At 36.3% G+C, this 22,604-nt stretch overlaps 1 pseudogene; it reads right to left on the bottom strand.

The window, feature by feature from the left end:
- The window catches only part of LOC149555422 (DNA mismatch repair protein MSH2-like), a 59,391-nt pseudogene extending 41,460 nt beyond the window's left edge, over positions 1-17,931 (bottom strand).
- Positions 17,932-22,604: the final 4,673 nt, after the last annotated feature.

Below are 22,604 nucleotides of genomic sequence, written 5' to 3'. Positions count from 1 at the left end.
TATAGATCTATGTGTTCCTAATTTGCCTATGGTTCACATGGCTAAGGATTTACATGTTCTTACTGGGGATTTTAATCTACATGGTGATATGGAATTTGTTTTTGCTAGTGTGGATTCACTAGTTGTTGATGTGGATGAGGGTTTGTTGGTGAAGCATTATGTTCAATTTGTTCTTAGGTGTGAGCATGTTGATTGGTTTGTTGATGTGTATTTGATTCTGATTTTTTAGTGGATGAAGCATAGATGGTGCATTTTCAGATTTTTTCTTTTGAATTTGATGAAGTGGAAGCCTTTGGTAAAGATGAAGTTGGTTGTAGATCTTTCCTTGGGCATCAAATTATGGGACATACTTTTCTATTTACCTAGGGAGTCTGATGCAAGAGCATCTAGCATGGATTTTGGTGGAGCTATGCTTCTCATGGCTATGGATGTGTTGGAGACACATTGGGGAACCTTTCCTCATGATTGCATAGAGATTGGATGGATTGAGTTGAAGTTTGAGTTGTTTGTACCTTGCTACTGGAACTGTGTTTTTTAGTTTTTAGGTGTGTAGTGCCTCTCCCATTTGACTACTATAAATCATCTTGATGGATGCAACCTTGTTGATATTTTGTTGTGATGGGTCATTATTGTGACCATGAGTGGTCCACACTGTAGAGGTGATTTGATGTATGTTTCTGTATCAATTGCTTTGATTATGCTTATGGATGATTTATGAGATTATGATGTGATTTATGGTTCACTGAGGTTTTTGCTAGTGGTTACCAGGATCAATGTCGTATCATGAGGTTGTTCCGTGATTACCCAGAGATGTGTGCAGAGATTGCATTATGTACTTTTATCGTGCTACACTAGACTAGGTTCCTGTAGTAGTGGTTATTCATGTTTATGATTGTGTTCGATTATATCTTTTAAGTGCCTTTTTAATGTTGTGTAAATAACCATTATTAAATGCTTAAATAATTATAAATGGATTGTCCATGTTGGATTCTTTGGTTATATGCTACAGATATCTACTTATGTTATGTTTTACTTTTGAGATGACCTAAGGGTCAAATGTCATACTTTGAGTTCAGTATCATAGATGTTAGACTACTATACTATTTAGCTGATCATATTGAATGATGATGCCATTTTTAGATGACAGTGTGTTTATGATGATATCTGGTTATCTGGTATTTGGACATATCCCTGATTATGTTATGTGATAGATTTAATGCTATGATTATTTACTTCATTCCTTTGTTGTTATGCTTTATGCAAACGTGAGTGATGAAAATAGATTATTTTGATATAATTAAATAAATGGTTAAATTAGGTGATTTAATGGATTTATTGCTTCAACTATGTTATTATATGCAATTGTACTTGATCGTGTTGTTTAGTGTGCAAGATTTATATCCCTGGTAGTGGCACATGGAGTTAGCGATTCAACCATTCATATTTTACCAATGTCATCCTTGTATGGTTGACGTATCCTTATTTTAATTATTTAATTATACCTTTCGATGATTATTAAATCCAAACTCATTTGCATTATGTGATTAGACTAGTGAGCGTGTCTGTGCATTTAGAGGTTGGCATTGTCGTGAAAGTTGTTAAGAAATTTTTTGCATTTTTGGGTTTTCAAGATTTTTAATTGATTTATTTTAATTTTTGGTAGCTTTGCCATAGATGAATTCCTATTTATAGGAATAGCCTATTTTCGTTTGGGTCGATTCAGATTTTAACTAAGTTGGCTGGTTATTTTTCGTAATCGATTATTCACTCAAAAAGTGAATAAGTTTCCAAAAAGGAATTTAATTCCTCACTTCTCACTTTTGAATTAGAAAGTTGGAGAGTAAAACCTAAAATCCTCTTCATGAGGATTTACTGTTTTGTTCATTGTGGGAGCTATAGGCATGGGATCATCGTGACGTTGAGCTCATTGGATCCAACTCGAGGAAACCTTGGATTGCCACGAATTTCAATTGCTTCTGTGAGCTATTTATTTTATGGTTCATATTCTCATTTTTCCCTTTTGGCTATGAGGTAAGGCTTTCTTATTTTATTGTTTCAGCTACATTTCTACTTTTTTTGGTAGTCATTTGTTTGGAGGCTAAGAACTAGTGTTTCCCTCCATTTTTGTATGTTAGTTCTACCTAGTTGGGCGGGTACAAGCATTTCCCTATTTTTTGGGATGAGAGTTTGGGGTTTTGCACCCTTATATTGGTCATTTTTGCATACGGTGTTCAAACTTGTTTATTTTTGAATTTTTGGGGGTTTTTGTACCCAAAGGCCAAATGGGTTTTAATTTTGAAGTTTTCCAATTTTTTGGAGTTTTGACCTCATTTTGCATGCCACACTATTTTCTCGAGTTTTCTTGGCATAATGTGGGTCGTGGACCTAGATGATCCATTTGGATATCATTCAAACCACTATTGCACTTTTATGTTGCATTGGGATGTGTGTTGCATCCGTACTCTCGACTTTGTGTTTGGTTGAGTGATTTTTATATCTATTGTTATGGTTTCTCTTGGACCTTTTTTATTATTTCATGGACACTAGGATTTGTGTAGAATACATACTCTCAGATTGAGGCCAATTGAGTGAGTTCATGATGTTTGGTCTTGTTGCATCATTGGGATTTGTGTAGAATTCATACTCCTAGATTGAGGCCGGTAGAGTGCTTTCATGATGTATAGTTTTAATGGCTTTGAGATTTGTGTAGAATCCATCCTCTCAAGTTGCTTTTGGTTGGGTGTTTTATTTTTCATTGTGTTCTCTTCCAATCCTTGTGTTATGATCTTCATGATGGTGGTGCACCACACACAAGTACATGAGCATACATTTGTTGGGTGACTTGCAAGGCCTAATCTTTTGTGGTACTTCTAGAAGTTATGACCATTAGGGTTGGGTTGGGAATATGCATGCCCATAGGCACTTGTCATAGGATGAGCATGGGTAGGGTAGGGTAGCATATGGAGGGGGAATTTGTCGTGCATTCTGGTGTCCATTTCCCATTTGACTAAAGAAGTTTTTAATCAAGTGATAACTAAATAAAATGTGTGAGTGGTAATAAAACTTAAGATAATAAAATGCTTGTGTCGAGCCATTTTGTTGAGGGATGATGAATTTGCATGATTTGAGCTTAGGCTTTTCAATGCCAAGCAACTCTCCATGATGTTAGCCCCTACTTAGTAGCCTATTGAGTGTCTAACCAGGACCTATACTCCTTGCATTGTCTTAGGTTCTTGGTTACATCCATCGTACTATTTGGCGTGAGTGTTAGCCGTGGATGTTGTTTTTGTATGTTTTTGGTTGGATCATTATCTCCATCAGCACAGTAGGTGTAGACCTATGGGTGCCACATGGTTGAGAGGCATAGCTACCTTCACCACTACTAGGGACTAGTGTACAGAGACAGTCTTTTATCCTAGTGTGACTGTTGTTGGATGTTTTCACTTGGTACTTCGATTTCTAGAGTACGCTTTCTTGTTATTTATGCTTTCTTTGAAATGCTTGGATATCATGTTTAGATGATGTTAGTTTATTTTATGCATTCCCATATTATGATGTTTAGCATATGACTAGATGATTTGAATTATTGTATTGGATTATCTTTTGCTTATTGGTTTAGCATGTTAGATTTCATTATTATGATGATCAGCATGTGATAGGCAATGTTACCTACTTTTTAGGATTATCTTATGCTAACCTACTAGCATGTTAGATTTCCTTATGCTTATGTTGTAGCATTTTTTAGTAGTGATGTCCCTATTACAATAGTACTGATGATCTGATTAATGGCTTGGGATGTTACACATGGAGGATGGTTAGGACCCACGATGGTCTTATGATGCTATTGACGGTTGGGAGGAACTGCATACTTAGTTTGCTTGTTCAGTTATTGTGACATTATTTTTGTACATTGTGATGTTGCTTATGTTCACTGAGATGTTGCTTTCAGTATGTTCTTTACTACTTTGGTTTAGATGGATAGATGTTCCTCATTCCTATTTCATGGTATCTTGTTGTTTATGCATTCAATATTTTTCTCCTCGATCTATGTGGATCTAGTACTCCCTAGTGTGGAGGTTTTATTCTCTATTTTTCCCTTTTTGTGTTTTCCTTAAGTGTTTCTTGAGTTTCTTGGGCAACCATTTATCAGCCTGGTGCAATACAATATTGTATTGCACGCCCATTGAAATTGTATTGTGCGACCCCTGATTCTATCACACACCTCTTGGAGAAATATCATGTGATACTTTCTAGTGTTGCACCTCCTTGTAAGAATTGTCATCTAATACCCTTAAATTATCGCATGTCTTTGAGAGAAGTATCCCCCAGTCCTCGAAAGTGTCACTCTCCTTCTTTAGGAATGTCGTGCGATACTCTCCAGTGTTGTATTAAAGTATCACCTAGATTTTTGCAAAGACCTGTGCAGGTGGGTAGGGGGCACTTTTCAATTTGATCTAAACTATTTGGGAGTTGTTTGTGGTACCCTCTTAGGTTTTCTTAAGTCCTTTGGTGTCTCATTTTGAATTTGAATTGTGTTCGATTTGAATTCAGTTATGTGTTCTTCATCTTTAGTCATTTTGTTCAATAATGGCATTTGGAGATTTGTTAGTTGCTCAGATTGTTGGTGTTTTCTTCTATTGTGATCTATGTGATCCTAGTATGATGTTGACATGTGCATCATACTTGTAAAAAAAATTAAAAAATTTGGCTTGTATTTCATCCTTGTTCCAAGATTCTTCAGGCGGGGCATGTAACTAATTATCCTTAATGAATGAGAGGTTGCACACTTCAAATATTGAAGAGGGCCTAGATTAATTACTTGTGTCAAGATTGAAAATCCTAATTTATTATAGGTTGGGAGATATGGCAATTCTCCCAGAGTATCAATTTCTGGTAGTTTAGTGCAACAGTCTACTGTATGTGAATTTTAGGATGGATGCACACTTTTCCTTATGGAATCAGACTTTGTGCATTTAAGGGTTTGTATAGGACCTAGATTTATACCTATGGTTTGAAGCATGAGTTGTAATTCAATCAAAGCTAGAAGATATCATGATTTTACTCAGATATTAATTTCTAGACATTTAATTGTTGTTGCGGGCCGATTTGTGGCATTTAATTTATGTATTTGTATTTAATTTTTATTATAGGACAACTTTTTTCTTAGATTGGTATAAGTAGGGGTTGTGTGGAAGTCTTTAGTCATTATGATCCATTGTAAAGAAGAGGAGGTAGCTGAAGAATGAGTTTTTTCTAAGTCTATGGGCAAAGCACCAAATGTGAGGCAATTTATAGCAGGATTGTGATGGAGTTGTGAGTGTGTGGATAGAGCAATGAATGTGAGGCATTTTACACTTGGATCTTGGATAAATTTTGAGAAGTGCTAGTAGTTGTGGCTAGAAAACAAGGAGGTTGCTTGGTGGGCTTCCGAGCACAAGTTTAGATTTCCTTGGTGGTTTCTTCCAAATTGTTGTTATGTTACAGATCTGGGTTAGCTGAGATTGGTTTATAAGTTGGATCTTTCTGGATCTTAGAGAACTAATTTTTAAATTGCTATTTGTATTTGGCCCTAACTTGAAAGGCCTTATAGCTTGGCATATTGCATGTAATCAATTATATTTTATAAAGAAAGTATTGTAATTTGGTATTAGATCTTGCATTGTTGTTTGTTGCTCTTGTGTTTCTGTTGTGTGGTTATATAGTTGGGGGCTAGGACATCTCCTTTAGGGATTCTCCTACCTTGCATTGCATCACTTTACCTCTATGGAATCTTTTTTCCAATAGTGCTTCCAGTTGTTCAACATCTTCCTCATTTGTATCACTATCACTAGACACATATTTTATCTTTCTCTTCTTCTTCTACTTCACCTCATCAGAATCTTTCAATAAAAGCTTAGCTTTGAAAGTAGATTCAAGACTCTCAGGTTTGTAATTGTCAAAGTTAGATAGCTCAAAAGCAGTGAGTCTATCTACCAGACCTTCAAGGGTTAGATTATTTCCTAGGAAAACATCTCAATTCTTGAATTGTAGAAAATCTAATAGCATAAATAGGCAGTAGTGTTCTCAAGACTTTTCTTAACATACTATCACCATCTATCTAACTACTAGCTTCGTTTATTGCACTAACAACGTCTTTTATTCTAGCAACATATTGAGCAATATTTTCACTTTCTTCCATTCTCATATCATCAAACTTACCTCTGAGACTCTCAAATTTGGCTCTTTGAACATTTTTGTCTCCTCCATAGATGGTGGCTAAGGAATCTCACATTTTCTTTGCACTATCAAGACCTTTGATATCATCAAATTTGGCATAGATTAGGGCAAAGGCAATCTCCAACATCATCTAATTGTGTTCTTTCTTCTTCTTCATATCTTCAGCAGTTAGGACTCCATCTGGATCAACATATTCCACAGAAATGGTAGATTTTGCATGATCTCCAAGTCCTCTAAGGTGTAGCTTCATCAAAATTTTCCATTTAGAAAAGTTATCTCTATTGATCTTGGGTACTTCTCTTTTAGACATCTCGATCTTTGTGCTTCTAGTACTTTAAAACTAGTCTTCTTAAGCAGATGGCTCTGATACCAATTATTGGAATACTTTAGAATAATTAAGAGAGAGGGTGAATCAGTTATCCAAGGTCCAGATGTATAAATAAAACTTTTCACAACTTAGTGAACCCATAAAACATTCATATCCATGCATACATTCTTAAGATTATGTAATCACTAAAACTTGTAGGTTACTGTCAAATCAACTTGCAAAAATGTAAAGCATGAAACATAACAGATTCATCAATGCACTTGACATAATGATTTACATAGAAACCCAATTTGGAAAAGACCACCAGTAACATGCTACTCCTTTTCACTCTTCTCAAGTGATGCCCTATAAAAGGCCAACCCTATTAAAGGTTACAATACACACTGTTAAATGTGACCCAGTTAAGGGATTTCAATCACCTTATTAGAAGTGAGCCTTGTTAGAGGACTTTAGCCCATTCACTTCGAATACCACCTGGTTAAAGGATTTACAAATGACCATTAGGTCAACCATAATCCAAAGGATTTACCCTAGACTGATACAATTATTAGAGAGTAATAGTAGAGCTTTGATTTGATACAACTTACAAGTTCTCTTGCAGATTAAAGATCTCTATTTAGTCCTCAATTCTGCTTGGCCTTCATACTTTACAACTCTGATAGTTTGTTCACCCTTCAAGAATTCATCTCCTTAAGCCTTCTTGCTTAACATTCCATTGCAAACTCTTCTCTTCGGTCACTTGATGAAGCAAAACCCTTAACTCCTTCTCTTCCTTAGGTTCTCGTACATGATAACTTTGCTTCATGACCAGACATTCTTATAAATAGGAAATTAGGATATTTTCTCGCTCATTTTCCATTGTCCAAATTAGGTTTTAGATGGATTAGGTAGGATACAATGTATCTATCCCATATCTTATATCTCTTCTAGAAACTTCTCTTAGAATCCATTTGAATTCACCTAAAAAAAGTTTACCTCAAATTATGTGCCACTAGCTCATCAACCTTATATTCCACCTAGTTCACAAAATTTAAGAAAACACACTTGTCAACTCAGATTCAGTGAAACTTTTAATTTTTAAAATAATGCAATAGCTCAGCATTATCAACCTTCTGATGTCTGGCACATACTATGTTTCTCAGCATCTATTATGAAATCACTTAGCATCAAATAAATTTTATTGATGCTTAGCATCAACTAAACTTTACTCAACATCAACTATCTTGCTTAGCATCCACTAGACTTTTTTGTTACTTGACTCCAATTGACTTTCTACTCGTCTTGCACTAACTTTGCTTGGCATCTACTATCTACTCAATCAAGCTTAGCAGATAAAATTTTTGTAACTTGTTCTTCTAAACTTTTTAAGTGTAGCCAACATTTGTAACCTTAAGTAGATTATCAATATATCATGTCATCATTGTCTTAACTAATCCTTGTACTTTATTACATAATCATAACTCAACCTTTCTTCTAGGTGCTTTTGAAACATCTTATTGATCAAATCATCTTCACCAATCAACTAAGTGATAGTACTTGAATCTTATAAGCAGTTGTCTTATCAGCAAATTGAAACATGTAGTCTTCTTCAAAAAACTCCCTCTTTCAATAATCTCTCTTCAACAATGATCCTTTCAATCAAATCTCAACAAATAATTAATTCTTTTATTAATTATTATCATGCAACCTAGGTTTTACCCTATTAGGGTTTTGATCTCCTTTTATATGGGTTGATCTCTTTGTAGTTTTTCATTTCACTTTTGATAATATCAATCTCTTTTTTTTCTCATCAAGAATGTCTCATCTATGGATTTAAAAATTCTAGCCTCCATAGCTTTTGGTTCTCTCTTTTTGTAACAAGTGTTTGCATGCAGGTGATTCTTGACAGTTGTCGGGTTGATCTTTCATCAACTTCAACACTATCATGCAGAGATGTTCATCTAGAAACTCCATAAACAAAGGATAAGCATTAACTAATAGTGCATCAGCCAAGTGATCATCTATATCTTGTCCCTTTATTGCATTTATATTGACATATTAAATGTCAAAATAACTGAGGAGCATCACCCATTTTTCTAGGCAGCCTATGAGTGTTGTGCATGATAACATGTATTTTAAAGGGTCAATCTTGGTGATGATTTGCATAGTATGACTCAACATGTGATGGTGGAGCTTTTGAGTGGCAAAACCTATAGCTAAACAAGTTTTTTCCATAAGAGATTAATTAAGCTCATAGCCAACTATAATGTGACTGATGTAATAGATGGCTCTCTCTTTCCCTTTGTCATCAAGTTGTGCTATAAGTGTGCCTAATGCTATTGGAGTAGCTGTTATGTATAGTATCAATGGTCTCTTAGTAATTGGTAGAACAAAGATAGGTGGATTGGCCAATTATTACTTGATCTGCTCAAAGTTGTGTTGATACATAGGGTCCCATTTGAAGTTGTGATCTTTCTTGAGCACATGTGTGAATGACTTGGGAGGAAACATGTGTTACAAGCTAGGATTGTCATTGCAACAAAATATTGACTTGTCAATGCTCAATACAATCACTAGACTTATAGAACATAGGAGATGGTTAAGCCATGTCGTGAATCCAAAAAGGGTATGTTAGTGGCTAGTCTGACCCTCCCTAGTGTTACCCAAGGATGTTTGAACCTGTGACCAAGCTCTAATACCACTTGTTACAAGATAGGGTTGTCATTACACCAAAAGCTTGACCTGTCAATGCTTGATACAACCACTAGACTTATAGAATACATGAGGTGGTTAAGCCATGTCACAAATCTTGAAAGGGAACATTGGCAACTAGTCCAACAAGATGTCCATGATGGATTTGACCTTTTGGGGGTCGACCTCAATATCACATCATGATACAATAAATCCTAGAAGCTTCCCATATGCGATGCCAAAAATAAATTTCTTAGGGTTAAGCATGAGGTGGTAGTTTGCTAACCGATCAAACACTTCTTCAATGTGAGACAAGTGACCCATGACATCAATAGATTTGACCAAGATGTCATCTACATAATCTTCAAGGGTTTTATGGATGAGGTCATAGAATATGATTGTCATAGCTTGTTGATAGGTTGTTCTTGCATTCTTTAACCCAAAAGGCATCATGTTGTAACAAAGGGTTCCCTAAGGGGTGGTGAATGTTGTTTTATGTTGATCCTCTTCTATTGTTTGTATTTGATTATACCTAGAGAATCTGTCCATGAGGGACAATAATTTTTGGCTAGCTGTGAGATTCATAATCATGTTGATATTTGGCAAATGCAAATCACCCTTAGGACAATCTTTTTTGAGGTCCCTAAAATCTACACAGATCTTGATATCACCAGAGGGTTTGGTGATGGGAACCATATTGGAGATCCAGTCTAAATAGTTAATTGGTTAGATAATATTTTCTTGTAGCATCTTTTCTAATTATTCTTTGACCAATAGAGAAACCTTGGGATGCATCTTTTAGAGTTTGTGCTTGAATGGTTTCACCTTTGGATCTATTGCTAAATGGTGTACCACTAATTTAGGATCTAGTCCTAGCATGTCCTAATCAAACATTGCGAATAAACCAATATTTTCTCAGAGTACCTCAATGAGAAGATCTGTTTGGTCTGGTGGTAAAGATGTTGCAATGTATGTGATCTTGAGTGTCTCTATGAGATTGATATTGATTGGCCTATTTTCCTCGATAAGGATTGATGATACTACATGCCTATGATCTTGTGGGGGAAGGATGAAATCTCTATCTTTAGACACCTTAGAGAGGTTTTCACCTTTAGATACATCCTTTTTTTTTAATTTTTTTTTTATTAATCCAATGGCACTCTAGAAGAGTTTTCACCAAAGGATACCTTTGTTTTTCTTTTATTTTTTTTCTTTTATTTTTTTTTATCATTTTTGTGACTAGAGATCTTATCCTCCCCAAAGTATCCCTTTAGGTCCAATATGTAGACATAATTTGATGGTGGCGGTGGATTTTTGTGTGGTATTTTGGCACCTATAAATTTAAGGAGCGCGTGCTCCATAGAAAAATTGTCAACATGTATTACACTTGGTTAGCCCCAATCAATGAGTTGAGGATAAGTGAGGAGAAGGTCTATGAGGTTGATGGATAGTTCACAAAGATCAGAGGCTCCTAAGATGATTTTGTTAAGGAAAATATTGCAATAGGCTTTCTTTTCAACTTCTTTAGGGATGTCTTCAACATCTATAAGGTCACACTAGATGTTTAAGAAGGCATGACCATCCTTAGTAGTGCCCCCAATTGTGGAGATTTTGTAGCCTATACCTTTCTTCTTCTCCTTCTTGTATACTTCCACTAGTTGTCTAATGCTTGACTCTTCACATCCTAAGCCACCTCCTTGATAATCCCATTGTCTAATAGCAAGTTAGTGTGAGTGCAAATATTTATGTTTAAAGTAGTCAATGAAATTTTAATCTTTAGGAGGTGGGTCCTTGTATAACCATGTACTCATGTCAAGGGCCATTTCTTCCCCACTGAGCATTTTTTTACCAAAAAATGTGGTGGGCCTAAGTTGTTTGAGCTAAGGAGTTGTGTCTTTCTGAAGTCCTTGATAGATTGTGCACCCTCAAGTATGTGGGCCAAGAGGTAAAAAACCAACAAAAAATACATCTAATAGACTATATTCACCACAACCTTGGTAGTTGATCTTAACAATGGAAAATGTGGAGGCTAAGATGGTGTTGGGATCATGGTAGGTACTAGAAGACATGGCGATGGTGGTGCCGATCTCAATTCTATCTCAATTCTAGGGCAATGATTATCATAGGATGCTTCTACTACATTACAATATGCAAAGGGTTTTGGGTTGATGTGGATGGTTATCTCAGTGCCATGATGCAAAAATTTGATGTACTGATAATAAGTGGATGGAATGACCTTCAAAGAGTGAATCCATGGTCATTCAAGGAGGATATTGAAGGGTAGGTTAAGATCAACTATATGGAAAAGAGTTTCTTGAGTAGCAGGCCCAACTCTGATAGGAAGCAAGATAGTTCCTTCGGTGGTTCGCTCCAAGTTTTCATAGGCTTTGATGGTGATGGCTTCATTTATGATGTCTGCCTTAGTGTACCCTGCTTGTTTGATGAACTTCAACACACATAGGTTTAAGGTCGATCCATTATCTATAATGACTTTTTTTACGATGAAGTTGAAAACCATGACGGCTATGCAAAGTGGAAGGATGTTATCTGGTTCAACTGCTAGGATATCAAAAGGTTTGAAGGATAATGCACATGGGGTGGAGAGATGGTCTACCAAAATTTGAAATTCTTTTGTGTTGATATCAGTACAGACGCAAGATTCATGAAGTGCACTATCAAGGATTTCTTCATAAAGCAAGTTGATGTGGAGTAAATCTAGGATGGAGATTTGGGTTGGCATGTTTCCAAGATGTTCCAAAATATTGTATTGTGTTGTTGAAGGAGCAAGTGTAGGAGAAAGTGGCCCGATGATGTTGAGTTGAATTATTCATGTAGTGACTGCACATTGATTGTTAGGGCCTTTGATATTGATTACATTAACAAAGAATTCCACCTAGGATAGGAAACCAATTAGGCTACCATAGTCTAGGTATGTGAAAGCCTAGCCCTGGGATCTACCATTATTGTCACCTTGCTTGGTTTGGGTATTGTCTGTGTGGTTAGTGTTGTTGGCATTTTTGTTTTGTATAGGTGCCTTGCTAGAATTTTTGTTGTTGTGTGGTGGGAATGTATTTTGATAGATCAATGGTCCTGCATTTGGAGAGTCTTGTGCTCTCACGATGATTTTGTTACAATCGATTAGATCTTGACAATAATCTTTGAGCTACATACATCTAAGGGTGATAAAATCTTTCACAAGCTGAAATTTTTAGAACTCATTCTCTCTGTACCACAGTGCTTTAGATTGATTTGGGTCCAACAACTATGTTTATGGGTAGTGGATGAGATTATCTTTGGCAATTTTTTCAAAAATGATGTCTAGTTGTTCCCTCAAGGGAGTGTATACTCAAGGTTGTCTTGGGACCCATGGTTTGAGTCTAGTTCTAATAGTGAGAGCATTGGTTTTATTTTTTGGTCCTTGATAAGTTGATGTTGGTGTATTGTGTTGATATTGATGTTGTGGAGGTTGTTGATATGTTTGTGGATAGCACGTATTTGGTTGATATGATGGTTTTTGTTGGAATGTATGTTGATAAGGGGATGTGTTGGGTGTGGCACCAACTATATGCACATATTGGGTATCAATGGCACCATTTGTACATATGTTCTTGTTCTTGTTCTTGTTCTTGTTTTTGTTCTTGTTCTTGTTCTTGTTCATGTTCTTGTTCCTATTCCTCTTCTTGTTCCTGTTCATGTTCATATTCTTGTTCTTGTTCTTGCTCAACTACATGGTCATATATTTTCTTTATGGAGCTTTATGATTCCATTGTTAATAAGCCCTTAATCAAGGCCCATGCCTTTCTCCTTGATCTCTTTGTATGTTTGTAGGAAGTTCATGAGCATGTGGTGAGAGAGTCTAGGATGTGTGTTTTCAATTAACATTTGGACAAGGTGGCGCTCTCGTATTTTGCAAGAGATTTGTCTTGTGAGAGTTTTCCACCTTTGAAAGTAATCAGAAAGGCTTTCACCTTCTTTTTATTTGGTGTGGACTAAAGTGACCACAAATGACGTAGTTTTAAAAAGATGGGCATATTGTGCTACAAAGGCTTCTAAAAGATCAGCAAAGGTGTTAACTATGCCTTGGGGTATTCAATAGAACCATTTAAGAGAGAGACCTTCCAAACTTTTAGGAAAGAAGCACATGAGGAAGAGGTAATTGTAGGCTACTTCTTGGAAATGCATGTAAATTATTTGACATGTGTGATTGGATCTTCTTTCATTTTGAATTTATCAAATTTGGGGATTTCAAAGTGTTTAGGAAAAGGTGTCATTATGATAGCTCTATCAAATGGATATGCACAAACATATTCAAATTTGAAGGTCTTGAATTCAGTTCTATCTTTGTGTGCCTTCAAAGCATTCTTCATTTCTTCACCCTTGGGGTTGACAGGTGTTATGGTTGGTGCACACAATTCTGGTGCCTGGTGCAAGGTATGTGTCAAAGGGGGTAGGTGAATATGGATAATTTTTATGGGTGTATTATTGTAGATGGAATGTCGATTTCATTATTATTGAGATGGGATTTATTGGTTACTAGGGTGGTGGTTGGATGAACTACTACATTTTTTGGGTCAATTATTGATATTATGGTTGTTGTTGGGGTGGATAGGTGTGGGATTGTTGTCCAGATGGATGACATTGCATGTGTGCTTGCACATACTATTTCTATGGTGGTCTCTACTAGAGGGGTGGTGGTGGATATTTTGGTGCTATATTTTTAGGTAGCATAATCTGCCTAATGTATGTTGGTTGTGCTCATGCTTGAGAGGGAAACTAGGTGTTGAGGGGTGCCAAATAGTTGATATAGGGAGATTTCCCCATTGCTTGTTGTTTTTGCTATGGTATTATTTGGCTACTCCCTAAGGGTGGCATAGAAAAGTAATTAATAATGGATGGCAGTGGTTTTATTGATGGTGGTGGTGGTTGGTGTGCTTGGAACATTGGTATAAATGAATTACTAATTGGGAGGCTTGTGGTTGGGCTCTATGATTGTCAAAAACTCCAAGGACCAAGTGGGAATAAAGTGATGGTGTTTGGCATAGATGAAAATGAACTAGGGATGATAAGAGGTTGGTTGGTTGGCCCTAGTGGAGGCATCCCTGTAGTGAATTGCAATGTTGATTGGGTGTTGTGCTAGAATGTGTTGGGTGCACTACTAGAGGGTATGTATGAGGTGGAAGTGGTAATTTGGGAAGTGCAAGTTCCTAAAATGTTGAATGGAATGGATACGAGTTGTGAAGTGGTAGAAACAACACCAATGGAAGTGGTTGTAGGTGTGGGTTGTGTGATGGTAGGTTATTGCAGTGTTGTGTGGACCAATAATTGTAGAATGGTGGGTTGGTTACTTTGTGGGATGGGAGCACCAAGTTGGGTGGAGGGTATATTTGGGTATGAACAAGGGGTTGTTATTTTTAGATGGACCAATGCATGGTGGGAGGTTTTCAAACAATGGATGTGTCAGATCTAATATGTCCAAAGATGGTGGCCTCCTAAAGCCAAAGGCACAAATATTATCTCTCTGAAATTTTTCCATTATAGTTTCTCTATTTTTATCTATGATAGCATTGACAAGGGTTGTGTGTCCTAGTTTATTCATAAAGGCATCTATTTCTAGTGGTGAGGCACCCATGTCTATTGTATTTTGATGTGGATTAGACGTGAATGTAGTGGTTATTGGGTATGTTTGTGTGTTAGCTGAGTCACCACTAAAAATAGGATCCATATCTTTCTTCTTCCTTTTGCTAAGATGGGTGATAGGTGGCATGAAATGATGATACTCCTAAAATTAAGATGCAAGATGGTATAACAATGGGTGTAAATATGAAAGGGATTATTTGCAAATCTTTTTAAGGATATAAGAACTATAATGCAGGGATTTTCTAGGAAGCAAATATGTATGATAGATGTAAAGGATGATGATGGAGGATCTTACTTCTAATGATATGATATCTAGGGAACCTAAAGGATTAGGGATGTGATGTCAAAATAAAAGAGATGCTTCCCTATGTGTAATCTAAAGATATGATGATAATGTAACCTCTAGGATAGACTTATGACCCTTGGGAAGACAAATAGTGATCAAATGTGGAGTCCAAGCTTTAGCTCAAGGTGATGAGGGACAACAAGTGAAAAAGATAGACTACCCTAGACAATGCTTAGTCAATGGGATAATCATGATAGTATGATGGGTGTAGGATAGACAACTCTTACAAACTAACACCAAATTCTTAAGGAAGATGAGGATGATGGAATATTTTGATCTATGATAACATTTGGATGGGGATGGGTTTCAAAAGCATGACCGAAGAATGATGGATCTAAAAAATGATTAAGTGGGATAATAAACTATATGATAACCCTAAGGGAAAAATCTATGATGTGATAAGTGCAAAGCGTGTGTGGAAGAAGAGGGATCTAATCAAAGTGGGTATAGCTAGTGTAGTTTACAAGGCTTTGATTGACTACATGTCTTAAGGTTATGTTTTGAATATTTTGGCCCCACTTAGTTTGTAGGGAAACCTCAATACCTTTTTTCTTAAGTCTATCTAGTTTAACAAGTCTTGGATTAGGTGTGTGTTTCTTGCATTCTTCTTCTATCTCTCTATCTATTGTTGGTTGCTAAAGTTTAACCTTCCTAAAGTTGGGTTTTGGTTCATTTGGCATGAGGTTTCTGCCAAGTTTATCCCAACTTTGGTCTAACGCAGTGACTATGCTGAGTATGCCTTTTAATTAGGTTGGAAAACATGCACCTTTGGGTAGAAATGAATCTAAGTGGGAAAAAAATGATCTTTAACAATAGATGATAGAATGGCTTACTTTAGAAGTAAGAGGTAAAAATGGATCAAACTAAACTAAGGGTTTTTGTGAATAGACTTGCTAACAATCTTCAAAAAAAAATGGTAAGACTCGCTAATAATAGATAGGCTAAGTGAGAAAACAATCTTTCGAAGGACAAAGCATCTTCGAAAGAGACAAGTAGATGATCTCTTTAGCAAAAGGATTTTGATAGAACAAATTGCATATGTTTTGACAAATATTTTTCATGAGGTCTTTTCATAAATAAGATAGTTCAAACACACTTTATCCCTATGGTCAATTTGGTTTCAATGTGTTACTCATTAAGCCTATCGAAGGAGCCCATGTTGATGTTTTCTGGATCTAGTGTGATATTTCCCTCTAATCAAAGAGGTGAGTTGATACAAGAGTCTATTGACCAAAATATGATAACTAGACATAAGGTATATATGGAGAATTTGATATAGTGAAGAAGCAACCAAAATCTAAAGCCACATGGGTAGAGAAAGGTAGGCATTAATTTGTCTTTGATTTCTCCTCATGTACCTTGAAAGTTGTGCAAAGGGGGAGAATGGTGCAGGAGCAACCAAGGATTTCTTGATTAATCCAAGTTTTTGTTTTGTGTGTGTGTGCCTTTAGGGAATTTTGGATTAATTTTATATAAGGTCATGTGGACCATGGTAGAATTACAATAGGGTTTGAATTGAAGAGTCCTAGGACACTTGTAAGTGAAATTAGGGATCAACAAGATGTAAAAGCCCCTGATTTGGACAAGGATGATGATGACATCATCATGAGGTCAGTAGGATCTAGGATGGATTAGTATAATGTTTTTACCATAGTTGAGGTTTGGTTGGCCAAATAATAGTATTAGAAACCTACAGCAATGGATTCTCTATTCAAGATTGGCCACCCTAATTGATTTCTAAATGAATTACTCAATCTCATTTAATTATCAACCAAGGACGTAAACTTGGAATGGCATTTGCAAAGTAAATGCTTTAAACCTTCTCAATCTAAGACTAACCTATGGAATTCAAAGTTCAAAGTTTACATGCAGTTTGAAATTTTGAAAAATGAATATTCCCACCCCCCCCCCCCCCAAAACTAAGTAAGGGCATGGATCCCACCAAGCCAGAATATGCAAGAGTAGTAAATTTAAACAACACAAATTCCTAATTAAGAATTAATAAAATAAAATATATACAAGTTTAGGTGACACAAACCTGGTGAGTGTTGCAAGAAAAGTGTTCTGAAAAAGATCACTTGAATTGATGGAGTGATGGGATGGTATGGAAATATGGTGAAGAGAGAGGGTGAGGTAGAGTGTATGGCAGAGAAATAAATTTCAAGAAGAAAGTGTTTATTATGGAAATCAAGAATGGAATCAAGAATTAGTAGAAGTCAGTGTAGAAGACCCAAACTCTTTGACTACAAGAACAAGTATGTATGCATTGTGCTAGAACTTCTACAGGAACTCCTTACAAGTGACTAGTTTGTTGTAGAGCTTGAGGTGATGCTCATTGAAAAGTAATTTAAATCGAATAGGATCAACAATAAACAACTGGACTACTCCATTTGGAAATACAACAACAATTTCATATGGTCCAAACCAATGAGTTTGAAACTTTCCTAGGTTGTGCTAATACCTGGAATCATAAAGAAGTGCCCAATACCCCACAACACAGTTTATCCTTGATAAACTTATCATGCCACTATTTCCATTAATACTGGATGAGTTATGTGTTATTCAATGCAGATTTCTGCCATTCATTAAGGCCATTTAAAATCAGAATTTGGTCTTGCTATGCAATAGTAAGTTCCATACAAAGATCTAGAGCATTCCTCAATGTTTTATATTCAAACTCCATAGGAATTACAGCTAACCTACCATAGACGAGCTTAAAAGGATTGAAACCCATTGTAGATTTCCAGGTGGTTCTATAAGCCCAAAGAGCTTTAGGAAGTCATGTGGCCCAATCCTTCCTATGGAGTGCTACTATTTTGGTGAGAATGGCTTCTAGCTTCCTCTTGGTAAATTCTACTTGGTCATTAGCTTGTGGATGGTAAGGTGGTGATTTACCATGCTGAATGGTATATTCCTCCATAAGAGTAGCTATTAGATTAGATGTAAATTGAACTCCCTAATCAGATGTCAACTCCATAGGGACACCAAATCATGTAAAGATAGATTCATATAAGAACTTGGTAATGTTTTTATCTCTTATATGTTTGATGGGTTTAGCCTATGTCCACTTAGTTACATAATCAACTTGCATACTAAAATATAGGATTTACCTTGTGAAGAGGATTTAACAGGACCTACAAAGTCGATCCCCCATTTATCAAAGGGTGCAATGACTACTTGAGTTTGTAGGGGCATTTCATCTAATTTAGTGGGTCGCCCCATGTGTTGACACTTATCAAATTTCTTTGTGTATCTAGTTGCATCCTTGTGTAAATTTGGCCAATAGTACCTGATAGTCAATATTTTAAAGGCAATCCACTTGGCTGCAAAATGACCTCCATAGGGCTCATCATGGCATGCACTTAAGATATCATATGTTTCATCTTCTCTTATACACCTATGCATTACTTGATTAGGACTAGTATAAAACATAAATCTAGAAATCCAAGAATAGTTAAAACTCTTTTCAACTAGTAACTTCCTTTCTTTAGCAAAGAAGTGAACTAGCATCTTTCTTGTGGTTAGGTAATTCACAAAATCTGCATACCATGGATTTTATGCTGACAATAGGAAAATATGTTTATCTAGAAAACTATCATCAATGGTTGCAAGATCATCAGGGACATCCAATCAAGAGAGAAATTCAACTACCACATTGGCCTTGCTAGGATTATCTACTATTCTGATATCAAATTCCTACATAAGTAGCAACCAATGAGCCAATCTTCTTGATATTGCAGGCTTATTCATTAGATACTTTATAATAAAGTGGTTAGTATGAACAAATATTTCATATTCATTAATGCAATGCTTGAATTTATTCAATGTTAGATAACTGCAAGTAGCTCCTTTTTGGTAAGTGTGTAGTTGAACTCTACACCTTACAAATTTTTACTGATGAAATAAATAGCATGTTCAACTGAGCCTACCTTTAGGCCTAGTATATCTAAGGCATTTGTATGAATGTGGAAAGATAGTCCCCAATTGGGCCCCCTCAAAACTGGTGTTGTGGTGAGAACCTCTTTAAGCTACAAGAAATATGTAGTACACTCAGAGTCCCAAGAAAATTCAAAGTCCTTTTTTAACAGGTTATAAAGGGGTGCTACAAGTTGATTGAAATTCTTGATGAACCATATGTAGTACCCTGCATGTCCAAGGAAACTTCTCACATCCTTATGCTTCTCTAGCATGGGCAAGGTATCAATAACCTCAATCTTTGTTGGATCTACTTGTATGCCTTGTAATGAAATGTAATGATCTAATACTACTCCTTCCATCATCATAAAGCACTTTTCACTATTTAGGGAAAGGTTATAGTCTTGGCATCTCTTGAGTACCTTTTCTAAATTTGATTTTTCTTCCTCAAAAGTATTCCCACGAATAGTAAAATCATCCATGTAGATCTCCATATAGTAAGCAGATATATTAGAAAAGATACTTATGATAGCTCGTTGAAATATGGTTGGGGCATTGCAAAGCCAAAAGGTAAAACTGAGTAGGCAAACGTTTCCCATGGGCATGTGAAGGTCATTTTTTCTTGGTCCTTTGGAGCTATTTGTATATGATTGTAACTACTAAAACCATCCACGAAAGGAAAATATTTGGCAAGGGAAAGTGGTATTTCTTAGTGGCTAAATTGAGCTCCCTATAATCTACACAAACTCTCCATTTTCCTCCCTTATTTGGTACTATAATTAGGGGTGAGACTCATGGGCTATCAGAGATGGGGTAGATAAAACCAGCACTTAATAGCTTCTGGAGCTCAATTTAACTATATACCTCAAAATAGGGTTGACTCTCCTCTGAGGCTATCAAACAGTTTTGAAGTCAAGACTAATGTAGATCTTGTGAGTGTAGAGCATAGGATCTAATCCTTTCATGTCCATACAGTCCCAAGAAAGTGCTTTTTTATTCTAATTTAGTAACTACAGCATAACTTTCTGATGAGAAGGTGATATGGCATTGTTTACATTCAACTCTCTTTCTAAACCAACTTCCATCTTAATGACCTTATCTACCATGAATAATAAGAAAATGGAGAAGAATCTACCTTGTGAGGTAATAAGGAGTGAATGAATTGGGAGGCTTCTGAATACTAAGGTTTTTTCAAATGTGGTAATATGGTTTTTAGGATACATTCCACTTGAGGACACACTTGAGACTCTACCCCATACTCATTAATAATAATGGATGAAATTATCTCATCTTATTTCTAAGAGGCTACAAATGACTCTCAACCTATCATCATTAGTTGGTGGATGGAATTGACCTCTGGATCATCATCACCCAATTCTGGCTAGATTATTTGGTCATCTTGCAATAGTGGTTGAGCAGGGGAGTATAAAATTAGGTTCTTAGTATGGATACCATTAGATATTGTCATCTTCCTAGACCGGCAAGCTATGTAGGCATCTGCAATGGCTAACCACGGTCGCCTAGAATTAAAGGATATCCACCCATATTAGCCTTTGGGGAAAGGCCAAAAAATTCTACTAGATACTCCCAAGACTTTAAGGTGATTGACATCTTCTATCATCCCATGTAGCTTGATAGTGGAACTATTAGTGAGCTAAAGTATGGTTGGTGTTTCTCGGAGACCAATGATATGTAGTTGAGACAATACTTCCTTTATTAGGATATTTATGGATGCTCCTAGGTCAACTAAAGCATTTTGAACTTGCATGCCATGAATGGTGCCAGTATGCCAGGGTTAGAGTATTTGGGTAAAGTTAATTTCTCCAACATCAGATCAAAAAATTGTCCTAAGACATGAATAGTTTTTGGATCCTTCTTCTTTCTTCCTAGTTGTTTGATAAATGCTTCCTTGATGGCTTTACTATAGGAAGTAGCTTCCTTGATGGCATCAAGTAATGGTATTTTTACTGCCATTTACTTCAGCTAATTAAGTAAATCAATTACTACTTGACTTTCTGCAAGCTTACCTTATTTCATCAACCTATGAGGAAACATACGCTCTTTGGCTACAGGAGAGATCTGTTGAACTAACACATCCACTTGTTCAGCTGGGGAATCTTCAACTTTGGTTATTATAGGTTTTTGTGGTGAAGAAAGAGTAGTGCCTAACCTTAAGTGGATATCATTCAAGGAGATAGCATAACTTTGTTTTTATGTTGGTTGTTTGGTCTTGTTGGGATTAGGATCAGACTGAACTGGTAGTTGAGTATTCTTAGAGGGAGTATTAGTGGCTACAACAGGAGGCATTAAAGCCTTTTGCTGAGGTGGTGGAATTAAGGCTTGTTGACTAGGTTGGTTATTCCAATTTTAAGGTTGTTACCAACCCTGCCGAGGTTGCTACCAACTTTATCGAGGTTGCTTCCAACCCTACTGAGGTTGTTGCCAACCTTGCTGGGGTTGTTGCCAATTATTATTCCCACTAATACCAATATTCTAAGAATTTTTTAATTGATTGTTACTATTATAATTTTGGAGAGGATCTTGTGGCATACCTTGTCTTTGAGCCCATGACCTTCATTGAGCAACGTAGAGAACTTCTCCATTTTCATTAATGGCTTTAAACTCAGTAGGCATTGGTTGTGATTCTAGGCTTGCAACAAACTTGCATCTATAGTTCCTTTTCTCCTCCCTATAATGTGGACAATATTCAGCTAACATGTCATCACAACTAAGTGGCTAAATCATTAATGATGTCTTTCTTGAAATTTAACGGAAGATTAGATGAGTCCATTTTAGATACTCTTGAACCACCATTGGACTTATGTGGTAGGTCTATAAGTCCCCTACCTTTCTTCATAGTAGCCCTTGAATAATTCAAACATATATTATGTATATCAGTCTAGTTTTTCTGAGTGATATCTCCTCCTACCATAAGATCTAGGGCCTCAATACTTCCATCATTTGCACCTCTCAGAAAAAGTTGTTTATTTGATTCATTGTTTAGTCGGTGTTGTGTGTTATGCTACATGTTGAACATGAACTGTGAGACATAATCTTCCAAGGTTTCATCTTCATTTTGAGACATTTTGAAAATATCATCCCCTTTCAAATCTCAACCCCTGCAATATTCTTTATACTTTGTAAGAAAAAAATTGCTCCTTGCAAACTAATCTATTGCAACATTGGCACCCAACCCCATGAACCATCTCAAAGAAGCTTCTTTTAGGGTCAATAGAAATAGCTTTAGCTTGTGGGCATCAATGGTATAGTCATAACTTCTACAAAGGATGCCAAACTCAAAGAGGAAGGTTTCAAGGTCTTTAGTAATTAGGCCATAGAAGTTGGGAAGTGCAACAAAAGGGATGTTCTACAACTTTTGATTACCTTTCTAAGGAGGGATAGGAAAAGGAAATGTAGGTTGAGGCTGAGCCATTCTTGGAGGAGGACCTGGCAGTGGTGGTTGATAGATACCAAGGGCAAGTGGATTGTCTT

Source organism: Cupressus sempervirens, chromosome 5, assembly GCF_028749045.1.
Source record: "Cupressus sempervirens isolate cs-2001-9-10 chromosome 5, ASM2874904v1, whole genome shotgun sequence".
In the NCBI taxonomy this organism is placed as follows: domain Eukaryota; kingdom Viridiplantae; phylum Streptophyta; class Pinopsida; order Cupressales; family Cupressaceae; genus Cupressus; species Cupressus sempervirens.
This window is presented reverse-complemented; position numbering and strand designations above follow the sequence as displayed.